Raw genomic sequence first — 27,333 nt, 5'->3', positions numbered from 1 at the left:
AGTATTATGTAATACCAAAATTTACTAAAATTTTGATTTGGTTTGGCAATTATAACAGAATTATAATAAGAACAGAATTATAATAAGACATCAATTATAATTAAGCATCTGCTTTATTGGAACCTTTATTAAATAAACATGCATGCAAAGGGCCCAATTTAAGAAATCATAAAGTCACACTTTCCTGTTGTCAAGATAATTGAGATTATAGATCTTGTATCCTGTTAAATTAAATGTCTCCTGAAATAATTCCATTGTAAATTTTAAATTAGCAAAGATAAAACTTATAGAATGTATGTCCTATATTTTATGCAATTGTACATTAGTCAACCCTACATCAGCATACAAAAAAGAAAAATATGGACTTAGGAATTTTTCATTTTGACAGTGCAATAAAGTTACATTCTGTTGTTTTAATAAATGAAATAACAAAGAAAATATGTTATATGTATATTTTTCATACAGTGATGCTTGCAAGTGTTGACAATCATTACAATTACTACTGTCATCCAGTGTCTATTACAAAGATATTTACATTCTCATCAGATGTTTCTTATAAAAAACCATCCAATAAACAAAGTGTTAATTATAAATACACCACACTAACCTTATAATGCTTTGAAGTTATTTTGGAATGTAATAATGTTTCTTGCAGTATACTGCAAAACTGTCTTTCAGATTCAGATACGCACAGTAACAAGTATTTTATATCCTTCAGATTTTTATATATACTGTGTATATTACAGGTGCTCCCTTACTTACAAACAGGTTAAATTCCTTAAATTTTGTCACAAGTCAAAATGTTTGTAAGTCAAAAACTAACCTAGAAAGTACATTTGTACACAGAATAACCACTTAGCATTTGATCCACCAATATATTTAATAGAATACATTATGCTTGTTTAGCTGCCTACTACTGCTTTGTAGGTGTTTCAAATGCAGTTTTTTCTTCCACCTAATGCACTTGGTTTTATAATGTCCAGCTTAGTTTCCATGGTTATAAAGCAACACTTCCTGCATTTATCTCCACTGATAGATTTGCTATTATAATGTGTTTTGGATGCATTTTTGAAGCAATAATCATAAAAGTTTATAAAAATTGCAAAGAACAGAAAAAAACACCATTATTCCAATGTTACCAATTTCAACGCAACCTCACAAATAACAATGGAACCTCAGAATTCACACAAAAAGAAAAATGACAATATGCAACAGAAATAAGCCTACATTAATAATTTATTAAAAATTTATTATTTATTACAGGGCAAAGACTGATTTCAATGCCACCACACAAGCACCAAGAGAGCATCACAATCCATGCAAAATTTAAATTTTAGGGTTACAGTCAAATTGTTCATAAATCTGAAGGTTCGTAAGTAAGGGAGCACATGTATAATCACCACAATATTACTGGTATATAATAAATAAAAACATAGTTACCGAAAAACCAGCATTAATTTACTTCAGAATGAACGTTTTCTACCGTTTTCAATGGCCATCATCAGGTTCGATTCATTGGAATGCTTATAAGAGAACGCACATTTCAAAATCTACGAAAATCGCACATGTTGAAGTTATGCACATGTCTGACGTAGTGTTTTAACAAACAGTCTTGAAACTGGCTTCCTTTTTAAAAATGGTAGAAAACGTTCGTTCTGAAGTGAATTAATGCTGGTTTTTTGAGCACCTGTATATTGTCAGAGTAATAAATTTGATCTTTTTTACCAATAAGTAGCCTGATTTCATGGACTAAGTGAGTTCTTGAAACGAAAAGTGTGTACAGTATTACTGCAAATATGAAAGTGTTAAAATGTAGGACTTGGTTATTTCTTGATCAGAAAACATTTAAGTTAGTACAATGTCCATCAAAAGCTATGAAAATGAAGTTAGGAATTTTTTAAATTGGGGCCTTCATGTACTTTTAATCCTAGCCTTTGAATTTTACAACTCATCTTCAGGAGGTAAAACATTAAATTCTAATAAAAATAAAAATTTAAGCTTCTAAAAACAGCCTAAATTAATAAAATTTAGAAACAACCTTTAAACAAAGTTTAAAGTAGACAACTATATAGATCACCTCCTAGCAGTCTAAATAAAATATTAAATATTCATTCAGGCAACTTCCAAATTTTTCTTTTACATTAAAAAATTACAAATTTGATGTTGATGAATGAATCTCAAACAGTAGTAGAGAACAAAGATTTATCAAACTACTACTGAGGACATCAAAATGACTTCTATCAGTAGAATGCAATTTTATTACTGGTATGTATTTCGGTCCAAAAGACTCATCAGCCATCGTAACAAGAATGGTTACTAAATTAATTAATATTTTAATTGACATTCTATTAAAGCATAAAAATTATTTAATAGACAGATGGTATTACTAACATTTAAGAATACTAGATGTAAAACACAGAATAAATAATAATGAAGGCAGAGCAATATGTAAATCCTGGTTACCATTCTTGTCCAACAGGACAGTGTTAATAATAATCACATATTACTACTGAGCAAGTATTGTTTGTGCCTTCCTGGAACTAATTTACTATAAAATATTGGAACCATTGTAAATAAAAGATTTAACCAGTATTATATAATAAAAATTTTTTTAACTAAAATAAATTTTATACTATTTTAGCTCTGATTATAATAAATTCTTAATTAATGTACATTGCATTTTGATATAGATCTAAAACAGGTCAGTTTTAAACCAGTTGTAAACCAGTATTAATTGATTTTATTATGTAGCTAAAATGAAGGTCTCAAGTCTTAAAACTCAAGTATTTTAGGTCTGTTTATCATAAAAATTTTAATTGATGAGCATTGCCCTTTGGTGTAGATCTATAACAGGTCAATTTCAAAAATTTGAAATGGAATTTTAAACCTTTTATGTTACTTTATCTGTATATAAGATAAAAATGTTTGCAATTGTTGTAGATAACTATATATTCATGTATGGCTGATGAGGGTCTTTTGGACTGCAATGCATGCCATTAATAAAGTTGCATTCTATTGATAGAAGTTTCATTTTGACTTACTCAGTAGCACTTTGATAGGTCTTTGTTATCTCTCTCACAAACACTGTGGTATTCATTCATCAACAGTCATTGAGACAAGAAGCTCTTATATACTACAAATCTGACATTGAAAAAAACATTGAAAGTTGACTGAAATAAAATTTAATTCTTCAAAATTCAAAATATTTGAATTATTGTTTAGACTGATAAAAGTGATGTGTTTAACTCTAAACTTGTTTAAAAGACTGTTTTTAAAGATTTATTCATTTGATTAATAATTTTTTAATTTTTATAAGTTTGAATCTGTTAAAATTTGATGTTTTTACACCCAAAGATGAACGTTAAAATTCAAAAATGTAAGGATTGAATAGTGAATATTTATTTATTAAAAACTTCAACATAGTAGAATTTGGTTCATTCATAAAAATAATTTGGAGTTTGAGTTGTGAAAATACAGAATTTTTTTTTTTTTGCTTCAATAAATAATCAACTTAAAATTTACTGATTAAGGATTGTAACTGACTTAACATTTTCTAGGCTGCTTACACCTATATAATAAACTATTTGAATAATTCAATTGAGTTAATTGTATTTTATATCAATAGAAACAAGTTAAATTATTCAAATCTTATCTGAAAATGAGGTCTAGCTAGTCTAGTAGTAGTAATAATTTCCAAATATCTAAATATAGAATGATTTAACTTGTTTCTATTGATATAAAATACAATTAGTTAAACAAACATACCATTGAGCCTGTTACCGGTGTGCGTCTTATAATAAACAGACTGTTACGAACATTTTCAAACTCTCAAGTTCTTCTTCAGGTAACCAATAACTCCTGAACAAATGCAATTCATTAAATTCAATTGGAACACCAGTCAGAACTCTATCGCGTGGATATTGATTATTAGTTACCTGAAGAAAAACTTGAGAGTTTGAAAATGTTCGTAACGGTCTGTTTATTATAAGACGCACACTGGTAACAGACTCAATGGTATCTTTGTTTACTTTACTCTGGTGTACAAACAACAGTGATACTACATTAATTTATTATAAATTTGGAACCTTGAAAATATTAAGGCAAATTATAAATAAATAATTAAAAAACCTTTTCCATTAACTTTAGAAGTCATTATTTGAATGTATTTTAAATTTATATAATTTTAATTTAATATCCCTTACTATCTAATCTAATATTATGTACAGTACAGTGGATGATCAGTTAATGAACATAATCCATTCCAAGACTTTGTTTGCTATCCGAATTGTTCGTTAACCGATTTACCATTAGGTTTTTATGGAAATGATTAATTCATTCTGGAAACCCCAAAAACTAAAAAAAAATATATACTTTCTTACTATGTTTGTTTATACGTAATAATAAAAATACATATATACACAGTTTTGCATTTTTATTAGTCATTTTTTCCATTTACGGAGATTAAAGAATCTGTTCAATGTCAATTGCATTTCTCTCTTCTTCAGGATTTTTCAGAATTAATTAATAGCATTGCAATTGTAGAGATCCCCAAGCATATTAACCTCAACCTGGTTTGGATGCCATTCTAAGACCTTGTTCTGACATCCTCCCGTTTCTTCAAAAGATCTTTAATAGCAGATATCGGTATTAATCCTCTTTTTCAGAAGAAAGCATATCTCACAGAGTTTCTTGGTGTTCTTCTGTTGTGAGATCCGTTTCAGGTTCTATTATGAGCTCTTCAATGTTCTTTATTTCTCAGATGTAATTTTTTTACTCCTTTAGCTGCTTGAGTTCTCTTGATTATACTGTATCTTTCTTAGATAAGATTGAACTGCAGCCTACTGTAGACCTGTTCAAGCCATACTGTCCAACAACATCAGACATTTTCTGCCCACTCTCTACGTTTGCTATTATACTCTCACCTCTCAAAAATAAAAACAGACAAAATTTAATGAGTTTCTGTCAGAAAAATAAAAGGCTGAAATTACAAGGGAGAGTTTCAAAGTTCGGAGGAATACTATCCGATCAGTATATACAGAGTTGAGCGTCGATGTCAACGTCTCCTGCACTCCGAAAAGTTTCGAATTGTTGCCTGAAGACAAGGGAAAACCAATCGGTATTCATTATTTTACATTGCTTCTTCTTGTGTTTGTTCTGTGAGGCGTTCGTTATCCAAAAATCTGTTCATTGTCCGAACATAAAAATCTTTCACGAAAGTGTTCGTTATCCAATTTATTCATTAACCAAACTGTTCGTTAACTGATCACCCACTGTATTCGAACATAATTTATTATTAACATAGTACATATAAATATATATATGAGAAAGAAAATCTGGTTCATCATAAGAAAAGAATATATATATTATTTGCATGGGATAAATGAAAAAAAAAAAACAAAATAAAAAACATTTCTATAAAAAAAATAATAAACTTTATCATTAATGAGGTTAATTACAACAGGTGGGAACAATTGCTCAAATATTCAAGACTCATTATTTTTTAAAAGATGAATATTTTAAATGCTGAATCATTTATATAAACATATAATTAAAATAATAAATTGCTTATCCAAATATAATATTAAATGAAAATTCCATTTAATATTATATGAGAATTAAAAAAAAATTATTTCCTAATATTTTTATACAAAAAAGGTACATTTTCTTTTTATTCAAAAATCAAAATTTCTTAAAAATCCATTATCGATCTAAGTTAATATAGTCAAAAACTAAATAGTTCAGCTTTGAATCAGATTAATAGATATTCCACACACTACAGTATTTGAAACATTAAAATATAATTGGGACATACCAAATTTATAGGAAACATATTATACATATATATTTTAGATAAAATTATGTTTTCTATTTTTCAATATAAAAAATTTAAAATTGCAATCATAAATGAAAATACTGATAAATATGTACATATACACACAGAAAAATTGCCATAATTTCCGGTAAACAACATATAGTAATATATATCCAATACAAAATTGCTAGACAGAAATTAAACCTTCACAAAAGCTGCACCAGAACACTTGCAAAACAGCCATTGATTGAAACCATGGCACTTACTGTTATGCAGTTTAAAAAATGTATTGTCTCAAACAAAAACTTTCTATAATTTTCCTCATTTCTTTCATTTTATTTTCATTAGCAATTCATTGTAGATTAATTACAGAAATAAACAACATAAAACAAATGAAATATTTAAGGTAGAATTGCCTAAAGCACATTAAATGTTAAGTGACAAAATTTTATCATCTTGTTTCATTTCTGTCTATTTATCAAACAATTATTATTATTATTATAAATGCTAAAATAAAGTAAAAAAACTAAACAGAAAAATCTTGATAATAGCCAAGATATGGATTCAAGAGTCAATCAGCTTCTATTCACTGTAGAGAACTAAACTAAAAAAATTAAGAATTGACTTCTGAACAGAAGCTTCTGAATACTGTTTATGCCATTGTACCAGGTTGTTCAATAAGTTTTGTCGTTCGATAAGAAAAACAAAATTTTATGGTTTGAAATACATTTTATTATTCAATATAATCTCCCTGAACTTCAATACACTTGTTCCAGTGATCTTCTAATTTATGGATTCCATCCCTGAAGTAAGAATCTGGAAGACTGTCAAAATATACTTCCATGGCTGCTATTACCTCTTTGTTTGATGAAAATCATTTCCCCATGCATGAATTTTTTGAGATGTGAGAACAGCCAGAAGTCAGAGGGAGCTACATCTGGCGAACAGTGAGGATGTTGCAACAATTTGTATTTTAATTCACTGATTTTTACTATGGTTTTTGGGCTGTATAAGAGGGTGCATTGTCTTGATGAAAAATGATTTTTTTCTTCTGTAAACCAGGTCTTTTCTCACAAATTTTTACATCCAGCTGGTCCAAAAGGTTACAATAATAATCTGAGTTTATTGTTTTAACCAGTTTGGAGGTAATCCATGAACAAAATTCCTTTTGCATCCCCAAAAAAACTGATGCTAACACCTTCTTCGCTGATTTCTGGATCCTAACTCACTTCAGAGCCAAAGTACCGGGTTTACACCACTCCTTAGCCTCTTGTTTTGATTCAGGATCACGGTGGTAGACCCAAGTCCCATCTATAGTGATGAAACGACACACACAACTTTTTTAATCCTTTCTAAAACGCTCCAAATGTTTGCTGAGAAAGTCGCATTTGGATGTTTTTGTTCCATTGTTAGCAAATGCAGCACCCATTGTGCACACGGCTTTCCGTAACCCAAAACTTCGGCCAAAATATTGCTCACATTGCTTAATGAGATCCCTAGGGCTTCTACTAAATCTCTCACGGTTAATCAATGATCTTCCAAAACCATATGCTGTATTTTTTGCTAAGATTTCTAGTGTTGATGCACTTTTTGGACGTCCTTCATGTAAATTGTCTTCAAGACTTGTACAACCACGTTTAAATTTAGCAACCCATCTTTCTAGTGTTCTAATTGAAGGTGAAGAGTCCTTATACACTTTTAACAATCGTTCACAAATTTGTTTTGGTGCATACCTCCCAAAAATAAGAATTTTATCACTGCACAATATTCAATTTTTCTCATTGTAAAAAATACAGTGACACATTATCTTTGAACAGCTGTAAATATATACAAATGAGTTGACAGATCTACATCAAACTTCACACGTGTTCATAAAATAGTAGTACTATTTTTAGAGAAATAAAGTGACTAACCTAATAGCGCCATCTCTTATCGAACAACAAAACTTATTGAACAACCTAGTATAAGTCAGCCTCAAGATTTTGTGCTTTACTCATCAAAACTTTATTAATTTAATGCCGAAAGACAAGAACTTTTATTTGATAACAATTTGGCATGAAAAAATAATTATTTCTTTCATGCTCTCCACCTTTAAATTAGTAATGTCTTGCCCCATATATACCATACTTTTCCTTTAGCAATTGAGTCATGTCAGTCATCTATCTAACTCCCTCAAGGGAAAATTTTTTAATTGAAATAACATGACTTCCAGTTTGCATCAGAAGTTCACATATAGTTAATTGGGGTCTCCTGCCCTTAAAACTTTCCATATCTGGTCAAGGCTTTCATCTATCTAACTCCATTATTAAGATTAAGGAAGAACAGACAGACAGAGGGAATTTATAGGTCTTACAATGTTTTTCAAATTACAGCCCAATTAGCAGAATATATATACTCTCAGATGAGCAGAACAGCATGAGGCCAAGAATTATACTAACTGAGACAGACAACATTACAGACAAAAGCAGGCAGAGGCGTTAGTAATCACTACCACAACAGCCCATTTTGAATATTCAATCTCAAGGAAAAACTAAAAAAGCCAAAACAAATTAAAATAGATAAATGATCAAAAAGTCCTCAAACTTTCCCAACAGCCATAGTTTGATTTATACTGCTTTAACAGCTTTCTGTACACAACACAAAAAAAAAATTGTTTGTAGAACATTGAGTTCTTTTAATTCTATAAGTGATTAAGCTGGATACTGATGAGGAGACTTAAGTCTCAAAAAATATTTTTATCTACATCTTTATTAAAAACTGAACTCCTTTATGAGAATAGCAGTTTGTGTATATTTACATGTAAAAAATAGCCAAAAATGGTAAAGAAGGAACAGTTGGAAAGTATAACTTAAAATCAAATTAAAAAATTAAAATAAAAACTAAGCTATACTATTTCAAAATATAAAATTTATAAACCATAGATTTTTCATTAAAAAAGAATTGTTATTTAAAAACATTATTTCAAAATATGAATAAAAAATAAATCATCCATTGACAAATTTAAACATAAAAAGTAGAGAAAAATCAAATATCAATAAAATTATTATTGTTAAAGTAACAAAGCTCATAATTAAATATACAAGAAATTTATTGAGATTAAAAGATAAAATAATTTTTAACATTAAAAACATCTAATATTCAATAAAATAAAAACAAAAATATAAGGAAACTTTACTTTTTGGAAAATACTTTTGATAGAGATAAATTAAGATATTATTTTAACTTTTTAACGTGTGTATATTAAAATAGAAATTTAAGAAATTGATATTTCCCCAACCAAGGTCCAGGGTAATTTTATGAAATTCTTTGAGATTAATAACACAAAATATCATAATTTTCATCAAAATTAGACAAAGATCTTTACATGTTAAAGAGGCAGGGGAGGATATTTTTAAAACAGTTAAGAATGATTACCCATAAAATGGGAATCACTTATTAGTAATTTTTATGTAAATATGAAGACTTGAAAGATAATGGTAGAAATTATTATGGATGGAAAAAAGAGAAGCGCCAGGAAAGTCCAGCAATACTGTTTCCAGCTTTTTAATATTCATATAAATCTCCAACAAATCATTTGTTGTAATTGCAAAATTTAAATAAAAACATTTTACTCATATACTTTATCAGTGATAAATAATAAAAGATGAAATGTTTCACTTTAAGACTTCTTCAGACTAGTTATAATTTCATTTCACCTGGTTTGCTATAAATATTAAGTATTCAGACTTTGATGATATATAACTGTGGATGACAGTTGTGCCGATTAGTTTATCAGTGACGTGATAGATCAATCAATATCAACATTTTCAAATTAAGTATAATTTTATACAGACTATGTCTGATAATGTAGTTGGTCATAGAAATTTTATTATAGGCCTATTATATATTAATTATTTCAAAATAATGTAATTTTAATAAACTGTTTTATGATTATGTAGAATAAACAAAAACAAAATTATATTTAAGGAAAAATAATAATATTTTGGAGATACTTTATGAACTAATATAATTATTTTAAATTTTTATATTTGTTTAAAATTGAAATATTTTAAATACATTTAATTTCATTTCATTTAAAAAGTGGCAATAAAATGAAAATGATATCTTTCCATATTTATTTAGAAGAGAACTGAAATAATATAAACATGCAGAATTGTCTATTTACTTTGTTTTTGAACATTACCTCACAATAGAATAAATCCTTATAAAATAATATTTCATTTTGTATCTTGAGGCAAGAGATTACTAATAGAATATTCATTTTAACTTTATAAAATGAAGCATGTTCTTGTACATAATAATATTTAATAAGTCAATTCTATTATTATTGTAATAGATAGTAACAGTTAAAAAGAGACAAAGTTTTGATTAAAATTAAGAATTTGGCCAACAGTATTTACATTAAAACAAATGATGGAAAATGAAGACATCTTTGTAGCTTCAACACATTTTTGTTTTATATTTTAATGTAAATACAGTCAGCCAAATTTTTAATTTTAATCAATTGTACTGTGAATTATATGGCATTGGAATAATCACCAGAGAATTTTTATTTATCCATTTTGCATTTTTTTGCAAAGGCAGTCTCAAATAAAAGGTCATCTCCATGAGTGAAAATTGTTTTGGACTGTCACTGGTGTTTGTAATGACGGAAAATGAAGACATCTTTATCTTTGTAGCTTATATATATATATATATACACACACACACAAAATCAGGAAAGCACTTTTTGACCTTTACCCTCAAAATGTTAAAAAACAGCTGTCTTGACCATTGATGTTAAACTTTCATCCTCAGAGATCAAATTTCAATTCCGAGAACAAATATTAATCACTTGGGGCCAGGTCAGGACTGTGCACTTGAGGAAGTTCAGTGAAGCTGCATTCTTTTGCAGTCTTCATGTGCAAAACACAGTGTGAACAGTTGTGTTGTCAAACAGGAGCCACACACCTTTTGAAAGTTCACCCCTCCTTTTCTTTTTATGGCATCCCAGAGTTTTACTATCAGGTTGACATAATATTCATCATTCATTGTAGAATTTCTCTCCTTGAAGTTATCAATAAAATGCCATCACAATCCTAGAAAATTGTTGCCATAACCTTCATTGTTGACTGCAACAATTTTGGTTTCTTTGGAGGAAATTCCCATGCATGGCACCATTCCATCAATTCTCTTTTTGACAGAGGATCCTAGTATAGAACCATGGTCTAATCCCCAATGACAATGAGATTGCAGAACTTCTTTGTTCTCTTTTCACAGCTCCAAAAACTGTAGAGCACAGTTGATCTGCTGTTGCTTCTGAATTGTGAAAAGAATTGAGCACCCAACAGACACTGACCTTATTCATTAACAAAATGTTCATGAAGAATTCAAATAAGTTGTTTTCAACAAGTTCAATCTTGCAGAAATTTCATCTTCAAACATTAATTGGAAAGCACTTCAGCATGGACAAGTATGAAGCTTTCTTCAGTAATTGCCATGGCCAGGTGTCCACTGTATGGATCACTGTCAAGAAATTCTTTTCCAAGTTTAAAAGGTTTTGCCTATTGTTTTACAATTGTATATGATGGAGAAGCATCTCTGTACACTTTACAAAGGCATTTGTGAATTTCCAATGGTGTCAGATATTCTTTTGTCAAGTACTTTATAAATGCACAATACTCAAAATTCAACATAATGCATACAGGTTATGTTAAGCCACATTATCTGAAACACAGAAATGAGAATATAAAAATGCAACTGAGGGCATTAGTATCTCACATGTTAAGCTTCACAACACTGCCATTCACATTTTTCTGCACATATGCAAAGTAGGTCAGGCCAAGAACTTTTGGACCTTACTATATAGGTCAAAGTTTTATTTAATTTTAAATATGAATATAGTTTAGAATAAACTGTAACTGTAGTAGTGTAGAATAGCTGAAACAGTCTTTTTTTTTTTTTTAAGTGATATAGATGTATAGTAACTATTTTAAAAAGTAAATGTGCTTATACCTCATTATTGTTTCATCATTTTAATTTAAAAAAATATATATTTTTTTATTAAAAGAAACAACAAGTATTGATTAATTCTTTTTTATTTATAATTTTTTTATAAACACTAAAAAGTTTACTTAAACTTAAATATATCTAGACTGTCTGGTTATACCTAAACCTAAAACTACAGGGTGATTCACTTAAGACTGAACACTTTGTTCGTCACAACTGCACAGTCACAATAACATGCAATATAAAGCATAATTTGGTCAACTGATTCATCATAAAATAAAGAATATTTCCATTTGTGTTTCACGCTTATCTTTTCATCTTACAGGGAAATATTCCACATAAGTTTCAGTCTCAAGCAAATCATCTTATATTGGCTAACTGCATCATTTTGTTTTCTAATAAATATAATACAGTAAATACTTTACTATACTTTCTTCCTATATCAATGATACCCTTTAATAAATTTTATAATTTATTAAATCATGTGCTGTTAACACAAATATTTACCTTTTCCACAAGTTTATAATTTCATTCAAGATTTATGAATCAAAATTGCATAAATTTGTCCCTAATAATGTATTCGTTTTTATTTATTTATTTATCTCTTATTTCCTCATAAATCAAATTGCATGATTTGATTTATGAATAAACACATGAATATCTTATATATATTTTCATATTGATTATGATTTTTATATTCATGAATATAAATTATAAATGATGTTAATGTGAATGTACAGTACTTCATATATTACATATTAAAATAAAATTTAATTAATAAACCACGCACTTTCATTAACTTTGTGAATAATACTTGAATACTGTTCATGTTAATGTTGTAATTTTCTGATGTGACTAATATATTATAAATATACTTTGAGATAATTCTATACCTTCCTTCATTAAATAAAATCGCCAATTTGTAAACTAAACTAACAAAATGTTAAGCTCCTCTCAATATAACCATATTTTCAATAGAACCAATAGAAAGCAAAAAATTAATAAAAACAAGAATACAAAAAACTAAATATTAAATTTTCTACTTTAGTTTAAGCATTTTCAATAATTTTTAACAAATATAATGAAAATATTGAAACTTATTTCAAACTAATAATTGTTTCAACAAAAATTATTAAAAACAAAAAATAAAAATTACAAAAACTTAGATTATTCTTAAAAATACTATTATTTATATAATATTTCTATACTTTTTGATTCTAAGATGCATGCTTTTTCATATTTTAATGTTTATGAAATCAGGATGAATTTTACAGTTGACACTACCCTACATTAACTATCAACTGGTAAGATTCTTTTGATAAATAGTACTAGTCATTACTGCAAATGAACAAACTTCATATTCATTCATCCTGTTATTATGATACAACACTGAAAACATTTGCAGAAAAGCACAAAACAGTGATATGAGGTATAAATAAATGCACTGTGTTAATTTAAGCATTTCAATCAAAAGTCACATGTAATTCCATTACATAGATATATTTATTCCATTACATGTAAATAAAAAGTTTCCATGTACTTTAAATCAATAGTGCATCTTATGATTGAAGGAACATAGTATATTCCAATTAATCTTGAATCTTTCATATTAAAAAGTCTCAATTTAAATAAATTCTCTAACATTAAAATTAATTTTAATTTCTTACCTTTATTTTACATTTTAAAAAGAAAACTATAATATAAATTATAAACCAAGCAATAATTTATGATATTACTTGTGTAAATGATTCTAAAATCCATTCAAGTAAATAAAATGTTTACTATTGATACTTTTAGTTTGGTAAAGTATCTATGTAAGTAATCTACCTTTTTATTAACTGTTAACATCACCAGTGATAAATAATAAACTTTCTTTGCATTCTGAAATTTATAATTAACAAATAATAATAAATACAAGAAAGGTTACCAAAGTGGACAAGCCACAAGTGTTGGTACATATTTGATTTCTTGTTACTTATGCTAATTATTTTAAGATGAGGGCCATTAATGTACTGTACATTGGTAAACAATGTGGTAATCAACAATCATTTATGAAAGCCTGTTTTTCTGGTATTCATTTGTGTTAATCAAAATGGCACAAATCAATTCATTAAATGTATTGAAAATGGTTTTGAACATTATGTAACACCATCAGGCAATGAGACTCCCATAAATGGACATGAAATCAAGCTTAGATCATTTATAAAGTTAAGTCTGTATAATATACATGTTGGTCCATTTTTATCAATCCACTGGAATAAATCAAAATATGCTTCCTACAGAAAACATTATTAAACTGAAAATGTTAAACTTCATTTGATTTATCTAATAAATTGGCTTTAGAGATGTTATTGATATATATGTTGGATTCATCCAACACAACCTTAATTACTCCAGTTAATCACGTTCATAAATCTTCAAACATTTTCGACCCATTCTGGGTCTTCCTCAGGATATCATTGTAATAAATACACCAACGTGTGAAATGAAACATTCAAATCGAATCCAGTCCGATCCAAATTACGAGAAAACGGTTGAGCTTGATAATGGAACAATTCTCTCGTGCTATGATGACAGTTTAGCATGTGAGAAGATTTTGCTGCAATTTGCTGCATAACCGTTATCTCAATCTCTTAAGACGCAAGATGCTGTCTTATATTCAACAAATATCCTGAGAATTTGTTTGGTGTTCGTTTGGATATATGTTGGACTTCAAGGAGGCCACAAGATAAGGCTATCAGTTTCATTATAGATTGCATTACAAATTAGGGAAAAATGAGAAATTGTCATCATTTTCTTAAATAGGAACCCACATTTTTTATTGGCTATTATGATTCTACATAGAAAACAAACAAACTTATCTAAAGCATTTTTTCTGAAAGTTCTACCTATCAGAAGTTATGAGTGTTTGAAGTTTTTATGCAGCCACCACACAATGCATGTATAAATCTGGATATCTGTGAAGTTTACAGAAAAAAGGAAGTAAAATGCTTAAATAATCATTAGGAAACTATTATTATTTGATGGAATCATGCTTTCTCTTTAAATAATGAACTGATTCAAAAAGTAGAGCCATAATGTGCTAAAGCCACAAAGCTTATAATAAAATAATGATATTGATCTTGATTTCACTAAAAGATAGTTTCCTATTCTAAACTGAAGAAAAGCACTGAGATCGGCGTTATACTTAGTATGTCCTTTTTCCGCAAGCACATTCGACACACTTATGGACATCGTCATCAGGTGAAAACAAAACTTAGTGAAAAAATTGAATGAAAAATAATCTGACAAAGAACAGAATGCTTAATAATTTGAATTAAAACATCTTTCCAAACCATTAGGAACACGCATCAAACCTTCAAAAATGTTAGAACTTGAACGAACTGCAAGCTCTGAGATGAGCGAAGCAGCGCATGCATGGATCCAAGCTCACGCTACATGTGTGCTGTGGGATGTTTATCATTGTTTAACTGCTTGTACAGTATGACCCATACACTGGGTAGGTTGAATGTGGGAGTGTTGCATGCCTCCAAGGTGGTAGTTAGCAGACACTCCCATATAAAAATGATTTTCCGATTATTACATTTCTTTAGCATAATTGACTGGGACCATAGCGGGTTGTAACCCTGCTCTAGCACCTTTCTTGATAGCTCTGGAGTGTGTCTTCCCCTCATAACATCTTCTTGGTGCTCCGTAAGCCGGCTGGCAAGCATTCTAGTAGTGGCTCCGATATATTGTGTGTTTTCTCCCGTGGTAAGATACTCCATTGGAACGGCATAAACACCCGACTTTGAGAATGGAAAGATAGTTTCCTAATGCTTTTTTAGCATTTTTCTTCCTTTTTAAGTGAACTTCAGATATCTACATACAGTATAAAGAAAATTTATGAAGCTGAAATTTGATGTAATGAAAATTTCTATTTAACACATTACTGTATTATAAATTATTGTTTATATTAGATGTGTTAATATTAGAGTGCAGCTCACTTCATCTACCCAAACACACAATAATGTATATGTAAATTAAAAATACAAAAATATTGTTTGGAATAATACTGTATCTGGGCCTTTTGTTTTATTGATAACTACTAAAAGTTCATGTAAATCACTTTCCAATAAAAGTTTCATGTGCTACTTCATTCATCAAAAATTCTGTAAATTTAAATTATTCTATAATTTAAATTTATGTAATTTACATAATCATCCTTCTGTGTTATATTCAACAAATATTACTATCATAGCAAAAAGAAACACATCACCACAAGAAAAAAAAACAAACAAAAATATTAGAATATTAGGTAGAATACTACAGCATGCATCAATATATTAAATTTTGATATTCCCAATTTGGACTCAAAAGATAAATTTTTTTTCATTTTTAGAAATTTGAACTTTCCAGATAGAAGTGAAATGATCTGTAAACAATCTCTAGTAGATGATTTTAAAAGTAAATTTTTTCAGTTTCAAAACAACAGAATTAAAGAAAGAAAGAAAGGAAGGAAGAAAAAAAAAAACAAAAGGTTAAATGATTTCAAAAACACTTCTATTTACAGATCAATAGTAGATATGTTTCTTAAACAATTAGTTGGTAAAATTCTATTCGGTGATCATAAGTTTCATATAAAGATCTGATTATAGATCTATTTGATTATACTTGGCTACTGTTGAACTAGAGAGAAAGAACTTGTGAGAAGTAACATGATGAGAAATAGCCACATACACACTAGATCAGACTTCCTGGTGCAATTAGCACACCACAGTTAAATGCTTCCTACTATGCATTAAGAGAAACACTTAAATATTTGTTTATTATGAACTTGAGATAATATTTGAAAGTAAAGTACAAAAAAAAACCTTTAAATCAGAAAAATTAGTTGTGCATTTAAATGTTTAATGACATTTTTGGCTATTTTTAAAAGCCATCATTGGGTTCTGTAAATGAAACAGTTTAAATTTAACAGTTTTAAATCACACACAAAGTTTAAGTTTTGTTAGATTAGATAACATTTGAAATTCCAATTACATAAAATAAAATAAATATTCTGATGAACAAATTTTACTTTATGAATGGAATCATAATTTTCGTTCTTTTATAGTATAAAATAAATAATAAGATAATCTAGTCTCAAGATGTTTATAGGATTGTCTTCTAAATATTACAAAAATATTTCATTGAATTTGCATCTAAGCATATTTAAATATCTTTGAAGTCTTTCCTCATATAACTAACTCTTTTCCTTTTTTGTTTTATACAGACTAGACTATTGTTAAAAAGACAGCAAGTTTGTAGGCAGTTTCTGCAAAAAATTCCAAATCATCTATCACTTTAATGTTCAATAATTTCCCCTTTAACTCTTCACTATAAAAATTTTCTGCTTTTTTGTTTATTGTGTGAGATAAGATAACAACACAAGGACAATCTGCTATCTGAGAGACTTTATATGGGAAACTAGCCCATTCAGATGTTTCATACATGAAGAAACCTCAGAAAATTTCACATAACTCCATGCAACCAGTCCAATGGTCAGGTGCAAACCTGAGACCAATTAACAGTGTTCAGTAGTTTTATCCACTTACCCAGTTCTTTGTAGGGAAGACATTTTCAGTCATTGCAATGCTTCATTTAAATAATAGGAAAATTATTTAGTTGTATTAGTTGAAAAGAATACAAATGAGCAATATTTTTAAACTTTATGAAAAATAAAAATTCATTTTATCATAACAATGCAGGTTTAATTAGATTTGCATATTTGTCTTATTATATTAATTAGTTTGGTTTTATTTAGTTTCATTGGTATTTTTAAAATTATTCTGGTTTCATAGTCTTATACAATCAAAATAAAATTCAATCAGTCAATTATGGTAATAAAGATATATTTTAAAAATAGTCAAAATCAGTTGGAAAAACTGCATTATTATTTTTATGGTGTTATTCAGTTACTTCTTTGGAAGTGTTAACATAAAACCAGTTAGGAGCATCTGCATGTTAAACTGTTCTTAATCTTAAAATACATCTCGGTTATTGGCTTAAAAGTCTTAAGTGAGATATGTGAATGTTTCCAATTAAGATATGACAACTTTTATAGTATATATGACTAAGCAAGTATTGATAAATATATATCTTTCATGCATCAACAATATTTTAAATTTATTCTAGTTTAATTATATTTAACAGTTTTTACAGCTTATATTTTTATATAAAATGATTGTAATATCATAAGTATTATATGACAATAAATAGTCAGCTGAAATTTTAATTATTGAAAATTTGCAATGCAATGAAAAGCTTTAGCATGATGAAAAGTCAAAAAGATTAAAAGACTTTAAAATGCTGAAAATATATTCACACTTGTGTTTTTGGCTCCATTTGAATCATTTTCAGTTTACAAATCGAGTAAAATTTAACATCGATTTTAAACAATGGTTAAAAATCAACATTCAATTTTGTTCAATTTGTAAACTGAAGATCATTCAAAAGGAGTCAAAAATATTCTTTAAATAAATATTTTTGCTATTTATATAAAGTAGTGTAAGTATTTTGATGGTCAAAATAGTGCCAATTTATGATATTTATAAAAAGAAAAAAAGTTAAATTGCTATTTAATATATTTCTCTTACATATCATAATGACAAAATTTACATTTCCATATCAAATTAATATAATTCATTAAATCACACTCAAACCATGTTAGTTTTCTTAAATTTAATTTATTATTGTGTTATTTCAATATAGGCTGCATTGACAAAAAAATATTTATTGTTAAAAAATTTATATATATCAAAATTAATTGATGACTGTCTTTATTTTAAGAAGCATTATTCAATATATTTGTATTGAATGATGATTGCATGAATTCCAATCATTGACGTTTATTAAATTGGTACATGATAAACAACACATTTTTTTAAACATTATTTAAGAACTATAAACTTTTGTAGAATAAATAATTTTCCAATCAAATCAATAATTTCTTAAAAACAATAAAATCTCATATTGAAGAAACAGATCCAACTGTGTGTAAAATAAAATTAGAATTCATCAAATGAAATAGTATTTATAATTGAATTCCTAACAAAATAATATTACAACCATACAATACATACCATATATTGTATAGAATAGAACTCTAAAAAATTTATCTCATACATAAAAATTGATGGGAGGGAAAAATAAATATATTGACTATTCAAAACTGAACAAGTGAAAATAATAAGCTTCTATCTAGATTTAAGTTTTAAATTTCAGACATAAATTTATCAATTTATTCAATTTTATAATATTTTTGTTTGCTTAGCAGAAAATTCCAATTTTTTCATTTTGTTGAATTTTAAATAGTTCATTGCTTATAACAACTATTCAAGCATTCATTTTTTCCTTTTGCTTCTACATAAAATTAATTTCTATTTAGTGATATATAATTTTTGGAAAACCTTTTTCTTACAATTAAATTTTTAGTGAATTGCATTTATATTAACTATAACAAATATAAAATAAGGAATTTTTTTTTTTTTCTAGATTTTGTTAATATATCTAACAGTGAATATTTGCTTCAATTATTTACATTTTTTTTTTACTTATTATATTTTAAAAAAGCAATAGATAATGGCAAAGCTATCAAATTACTTCTTGAATTATAGATAAAAAGTTTAAGTACTTCAACTTTTTTAAAAATACATCAAATCAGGAACACATTAATATCTATATTAATTTTCTTAAAACCTGTAAATCTAAGTTAAATTATTTTGTAAAACAATTAAAAAGGTCATAATTAAACAGTAATTTAAATTTTTTATGAAAATTTCAGACAAATCAGAGTAATGAAAACTGTTGACATTATTATAATGTAAATGATGTTTTTATTTTATCTGGCTTAAAAATAGATTAAAATTTTATTGTCAATTAAGTTTGGTCTTTAGCACAATCTTTTAGCAAAGGAATTTTTTCTTATGGTTTTAAAATAAATATATTTTAAATAATTAATAATAATATACAACTACTACTTAGTTATGGCAAGAAGTGCCATAATTAATAATAATATACAAGCTATATTACTGATTAAATAATGAAAAAAAGGATTTAAAACATTTTCAACTTTTCTTAACCTAAAATTTAACATTTATGGTATGATTAAGGACTTCAAATTTTGGCCAATACATCACCAACTGCTGTAAATAATCTGGCTAACTTTTGGACATAAACGATTAAAGATTAGAAATAAATTTGGCACTTGAGGTAGGCATTAGGTGCCATCTCTTATTAAAATTAATAATTATAATAATTTAAATAATTTAGATTAAAATGATTTTTAAATCAAATTTTATTATTGATATGACTGATGTAAAATCTTCACTTTTACATTACAAGACTTCAAGATATTTTCTGTTCTCTATCAGCATTTTAAAGAGCTAGCTAATATATTTTTATTAGATTCTAAATTATATCAAAACATACATCCATTTAAGCCAACTCTCATAATCTCATATTTCTTGAATATTTCTAAATAAACTAAGCAACTTTCCTTTATTTTCAGTATTGCAATGAAATCAAATCTTCATTTAACTCACTAACATATTAAACAAAAGAAAACTTTTGCAGTTTATAAGCAAATTTCAAATAAAATATTTCTTCCAATAAAAGCTAAATTATAAACAACCCTCTACTTTTTACAGAAAATGTTTAATTTCACACACAAAACATTTGAAAATCAGTAACAAGTGAGTTTTAAAATTTCAAAACAAACTTATCAAACAAGAATAAAAGATTACTTTTTGAATGCTTCAAACAAAACATTTAAATTCTATTCCAATAATTTTTTGTTCATGTCCTTAAATGGTAAATTTTGTTACAAAGTTTAAAGATAAAAGAATGATTGGATATTTAATTTTGTGTACAAAATTTTTTCAAAAGAAAGCATATGATTCACTATTTATATTATAAAAATTAAACAGAGTTTTGTTATTTAAGTTGTTATTTTGCATATGTGGTACCTCAAACATTGTCATTTTGTTGAATATTATACTGTTAACATTAATTTAGAAAATCTCCCATGATATTGACAAGTTTTTGCAACAAACAAAATAAATCAGTAAGTTATTGAATTTTACAGAATATAATTACTTTCATGTATGAAATTACATGAAGAAAAATAAAAAGTTTAGTCTCTTCTTAAACTAAAAATCATACTTATCAAATTTTATTAAATATTTTATTCATTTATAAATAACCATAAAATTTTTACACAACTATTGAAATATATTTTTATATTAGTTTATTGTTTAACATTTTATTCAACAAAGATCATATTCATTAAGGTTATTCAATACAACTTCAGGCAAATGTGGATAGAATAAATAACTTTACAGAAAATCAATTTCTTTTTTTTTTTTTTTTTTTTGCTGGTTCTGATTAATCAGCAAGTGTTCTTTTGATTAGTACAAAACAAATTTTGACTATCCATTTGTTACTCGGAAACTTGGCCGTAAGACATGTATTTTGAACAAACAGAAATGATTATAAGCTGCTCTTTTTACCCAAGAAGTCCAGTATCATGGTTTACATTATATTGTAATAGTTAAATATAGTTATTATTATTTATTCCAAAAACAATTATAAGTTGTTAAAAATATATATATAATTTCAAAAACTGAGCAATTATTGTCTACGGTTTGTATGGAAATTGGCATTATATTTATTAATAAAAACCATCTTTTATAGAATATAAACAAAAATTATTAAGTACTTCACTAACACTGGATACATCTAATATCTTCAGATAACAGCAAATCTCTTTAGCTTCCAGCAAAAATAGCACACAGAGCAAATCACAAATGTTTTCAGAATACATCTGATTCCAGTTTCAGATTCAAAGAGATTTAAACAATTCAAAAATTCTTTAAAAAGATTCCAAAAACATCTGGTTTGATCCATATTCTGTTTTTATAAAAGCTGAAGAGATTTGCTATTATATAAACATACAAATTATTGTCTAGATCAGGGATGGGCAACCCTTGATAAACCAACTTTTTCCTGTATGCAATCCAGGACTCGCCTTTAAAAAATAAATATCAACATTTTTTTCTGAGTTGTACATTTTAACTTAATAGAATACAATTTTTTATTAAGTAGAGTAATACTAAATAAAAATGCAATAAATAAGCAAACACTATCAATTGTTTTAGTAATAATAAGCGAAAAAAAATGAAACAAACATATTTCCAATACACTACCCTTGCAATAGCTTTACAAGCAGAGTTGCCACTTAAGCAAAAATCCTCTAAATCTAGTTTTTCCATACCATCATCTAGCTGCTAGATCAAATATATTATACAAAATTTCTCATGAAATTTTTGAGATCATATTATTTGGTGATTTTGGGTATATGTACTTAAAAAGTGACCATCCCTGGTCTAGGATCAATGGTGAGTAACCAGATTTGTGAAAGGGATAATTTAACAAAAAAATGTTCATGCGCTATATCTTAAATGACAACATATAATTCCAGCTATAAAAAATACATTTTTAAAAAAAATTAAACAGATAAAGACTTAATAGCTAAAAACCAGTGTCAATTTTTCCATTATAAAAATTATCAGAGTTCAGTTAAAGCCGAAATTAGTGGTGCCTGTACATTGGAGCACTTGGGACATTTGCTCCCATTTTCATCTCAGTTGCCATTTTCCAAATCCCCAAGGAAGCCCCAAACAACAGAAAATTTGTGACTTCTAGCCTATTCTGCAAATATAAAAGAAACTAATGAATGATATTTGTCCATTAACCCATGCAACTTTGTGTGTTGACCAAAATGCCATTCCTTGTTTTCAAGACCAAGTCAGCCCCAAGTGCAACCAACACCACTTGGGGAATGCTGATTCAACATTGAATCATAGAGTTTGAAGCTCTTGCATAATGTACGATGCCTTTTTTTATAGCTTGTGCCCCTCCCTTTTTTCATAGTCTGCAGGCACTGCTGGTTGAAATAAACCATTTACCATTTTAAAATGTGATTTCTGTTAAGACAGAGTGTTATCTCTATCTGTAAAATCTTAAAATCTACTTACATTAATTTGAGCTTATTACCATTTGTACAATACATATCTATAAACATGTAAATTGAATTAAAATATTAACTGTAATTAAAAGCTTTTTATATTACAGAGTATTCTATAATGTGCTAAAATGAAAAATGTTATCTAATAGTGTATTCATGTAATGCTTTCTTTCCAGAAACAGCATTTAAATAATAGGTTTTCAACTGAATTTTATGAAATTTAAACATTCAACAAACATATTTAATCTGTATAATCCATTGAATAATGAATCCATAACAATATTTCAAGTTGAAATATTCTGAATTATAAATTGAAATGAGATGGCGTAGAAGTTAAATGATGATAACACTGAAAGCATACAAGTTAGCAAAATCATTGGCAACTAATATGTCAGGTTAGCATATTTAGAGTTTTGAAACTGGTTCTGCAAGATTAGCCATTTGAATTTATCACCTGACTAAAGCTTTCTTTAACATTTGATAATATGGTTAATTCAATTGTCATTACATGAAATATTAACTAAACTATATTCTAAATTATAATGTATAAAAAATATTAAAAAGTAAACAAACATTAAGCATATCAGTTGTTTCAAACCATGCATCCTTTACTTCTGAAAACATTCCTTAGTATTATAAAAATTATTTATGTATTATTTGAATGTTAATTACTTTGTATTAATATTAATCCAAAATGAAATATGTAAAATACTTTCATTAATTTTCAAAGACTGACTTAATCCTAAAACTAACATGATATATTTATTTTTAAATTGTTTTTGAAATAACACAGCATATTAAAGAAATTCTTAAATATAAAAAACCAAAACCAATCAAATTATATATTTATAAATTAATTACAATAAAGTTTATTACTTTTAAGATATTCTAAGTCAAAATATAAGTTGTAATTTTTAAGAAGTCAAAAATACTTATTTTAGAGCTGCTGAAAACATTTACAATATATTTCTTCTACACAAACAAAGTAATATAAATTCAAATAGCAACATTCTTAACCAAAATATAACATATAACTAACTTTTCAAACTAGAACTTAGCTAAATAATAATATACTATTTACCTTTAGTCGAAATTATATAATATTTATTTTTAATTAGCCAAGTTCTAGCCTGAAAAGTTAATCTGGCATTATCATTTGATTTTTATAATAATTTGGGCTTATTATCTTTATGTCAATATTTTTTGTTTCATATTTAAATTACTTGTCATTCTAAAAGAAGGATTTAAAGATGAGATCTTAGCAATCTCAAAAATATCTATCAAAACATTTAAAACTAATTCAATGGAGAAAATTAATGCTAAAATCATTCTTATGTGCAGTCCCAAACATAATAATAATAAGGCATGCTTGGGACTGCATGTGAGAATGATTTTTAGTAAGAATTTTCTCTATTAAAGTAGTTTTAAACATTTGAATTATATGGAGATGAAAGTAATTTTCAACAGTTAAGAAATCAAATTTATTTATTTCAAATGTTATTATTATTAAGAATCTTCTACTAATTTCTATGTCTGTTTCTTTCCTATGTTTATTACAGAAAGATAATTTCTGAACATCTTGTCATTCATAAAATTATTTACATAAATTTAAATAAATATTGAAAATTATTTTCAGATTATAGAAGTGTATTTTACTGATATAAAATATACAACAACTATAAACAAATATAGTTAAAAACTAAAATGTCTTTTTAATTTTTTTATTGATAGATATTATATAGTAATGATAACACTATAGAAATTATGCAGTCACATACAATTTTGATTAAAAATTTTAGTTAAATATAAATTTGTAAACAAACAGAAATATGTTTAAATTCTTAAAACAGCAGCATTATAAGCTAAACTACTTTTGAGATAAGAGTAGTTGAGTTGAGAACAAGACGAATTTAAACGGTAACAATTCATAACACAGTTTAAACAAGGAGTGTGAGACCACAGAATAAAAATTGTTTGGTCATTGTGTTCCTTATCTTCTCTGATAATGAGAATAATTTATATGCAGCTTCTACCTATAAGCAACATATTTACCTTATAAATGTCTTATTTCTTTGGAGATTATGACAATCATTTTACATATGATTAGAATGATCATAATATAACCACTTACAATTACTAACATTTCATTGTTTCAACCTATTCTGTTATTTGTTGTTTTATAGCAGGTAAGTGTATAATATCATTATATGTAATTTTAAGTAGATCTACTCATTGCTAACCAACATCATTATGCTTGTAATGAGCATAATCATGACATAATGATAAGCAATGTTGAGAGTGGTTATATAGTCCACATATGTGGATGGCATATTATGAAAATCTAATTGAATTGAAACCAAATTTGTCTCTTTGCCCATTCATTTCAGAATCAACTGTTATTAGAAGATTACAAATGATTCAGTTTAAAGAATGAAACAGACCAATCAGTAAAATAATAAACTAGATTATGTTCAAATAAGATATTTAAAAAATTTATAAACAAAACATTTCTAAACTACTAAGTATTCTGAAATAACACCAAATCTCTCATCAAAGGATATGAAAAATAATGAATTCCACAGACCAAAATCATAATCAAGAGATTTTTTACCAGAAAATATATCTTTGTGAGAAACACAGAAAGATGTTAACACAATGTAAAAAAAAATCTAACAACAAAAAATTATACAATTCCTATTTGTCAATCTAATTCAACCCAGTATTAAAATTCAGAAAAAGTAACTCCACAATCAAAGGATAAAAACAAATTCAAATGAGGAAATTCATAGTCAAAAATTTTCCAACTGAAGTAAAAGCTACAAGACTTATGCAGTTGAATCAGTTACTCATGATTTAATCCAATATTTTGCATGTAAAATAAGGACAATGCTAAAATAACTGTACTGTATTTGTAACAAAATGCAAGCATATAATAATAAATGATATTTCTTTAATTTTCTAAATGATACTGTTATGATAGTTGTTAAAACAACAAAAGATTCTAAATTAAAAAAAAAATTACAAATTGGTCATTAATTATGTCTCTTGACGGAATTTAACTTCACACAGATTAAGAATTAAATATTCAATTAAAAGAAAATTATCTTAAACTGTAATTTTATCAATATTCATCATAGCAACAATTCTTTATTATTATTTTTTTTTTAATTTTCCAAATAAATAAACTGTTTTAATTTAAAAAAGAGATATCATGAGGAATTTATTTAATTACAATCAACATTGTAAATTTTAATATAAGATTTGATCTACATGAGATATCATTCATACCAAATAAGTAAGTTTCTGAATAGCCATTCTTTTCATGTTATATGCACTATCACTTTAACTGTAGGTTACCAAATATATGACTGAGTTAATATGTCATGAAATCATTTATTATTTAGTGTCAAAGTTTGCTAGTGATTCTAGTTCATTTAAAAATCTCAACAGCAGTATAGCCTCTAAGAAAGCAATTTTCAAAAATATCTTGTAAACTTTACAGATTAGAAAAATAAATTCAGATCATTAAAAACTATAGTTGTCTACAAAAATCAAATTATTCTTTGAGCAGATAGTTAATATATATGGAAATACATTACTTGTTTAATATAGACTATATTGTAAAATTTGATCAAGTGATTAGTACTAGATAAATTATATGATGATTTACCTGGCACTAATCATTTAATCAATTTTATATCCATTTACCATCATTACTCTTATTTGACTTTTAGTCTCATTATAGAATCAATATTTGAAATCACAAGAATTTAAACATTAAAACATTAACATAATATCCACCATAATAAAAAATTTAAAATTCAATTTCACTTTCAACAATAAAGAATAAAACAGACCAATCGGTAAAATAATGAACTAGATTATTTTCAAATAAGATATTTAAAAAACTTTATAAACAAACATTTTCTAAACTACTCTAAAAGAAAGCTAAATTAAATCAAAAAAAAAAAAAAAAAAAAAAATGCTGTATTAGGAGCAGATAAAATCATACAAAACTAATTTTCATTTAAAATATTTTTTGAAGTTATAAGAATAAATGTCAAGAGCAATTCACTTTAACAATGTTCCAAATAATTGCTAGAAATTAAGCCAAACATATTATATATAACTTTTAAAATGAAATTCAAAATTTTAATGTGAAGCAATGAAAAGGTAATTTCAGACAATCTCTATAAATTTAAAATAATAACAAAAATATTCCAAGATGAAAACTATAAATAATTTTAATTAAATACAATATTTCCAGTTCATACTATATTTTTAATTTTTATGAATAATATTAGCCAAAAAAATCAGCTGATTACAGATATTTGCTAATCTCAGATATTCACAATTTCAGAGATATCAAATATTAACATAAAATCATTTAATAGTTGAATGTAATAGCTTAAAATTGTATTTGTAAAATGAAAAGGCTAACATAAATGTAATGCTATATTAATTATGATATTTTAATTATGAAATT

General features: G+C 26.5%; 1 protein-coding gene across 4 annotated transcripts in view; it reads right to left on the bottom strand.

Annotated features, from left to right (window-relative positions):
* The window catches only part of LOC136988209 (neural-cadherin-like), a 173,265-nt gene that overhangs the window by 117,328 nt on the left and 28,604 nt on the right, over positions 1–27,333 (bottom strand). The window lies entirely within an intron of this gene.

This window comes from Centruroides vittatus, unplaced genomic scaffold, assembly GCF_030686945.1.
Source record: "Centruroides vittatus isolate TY-2023 unplaced genomic scaffold, ASM3068694v2 scaffold_324, whole genome shotgun sequence".
Lineage (NCBI taxonomy): Eukaryota > Metazoa > Arthropoda > Arachnida > Scorpiones > Buthidae > Centruroides > Centruroides vittatus.
The sequence above is the reverse complement of the archived record's forward strand: the minus strand, read 5'-3'. Positions and strand labels throughout refer to the sequence as shown.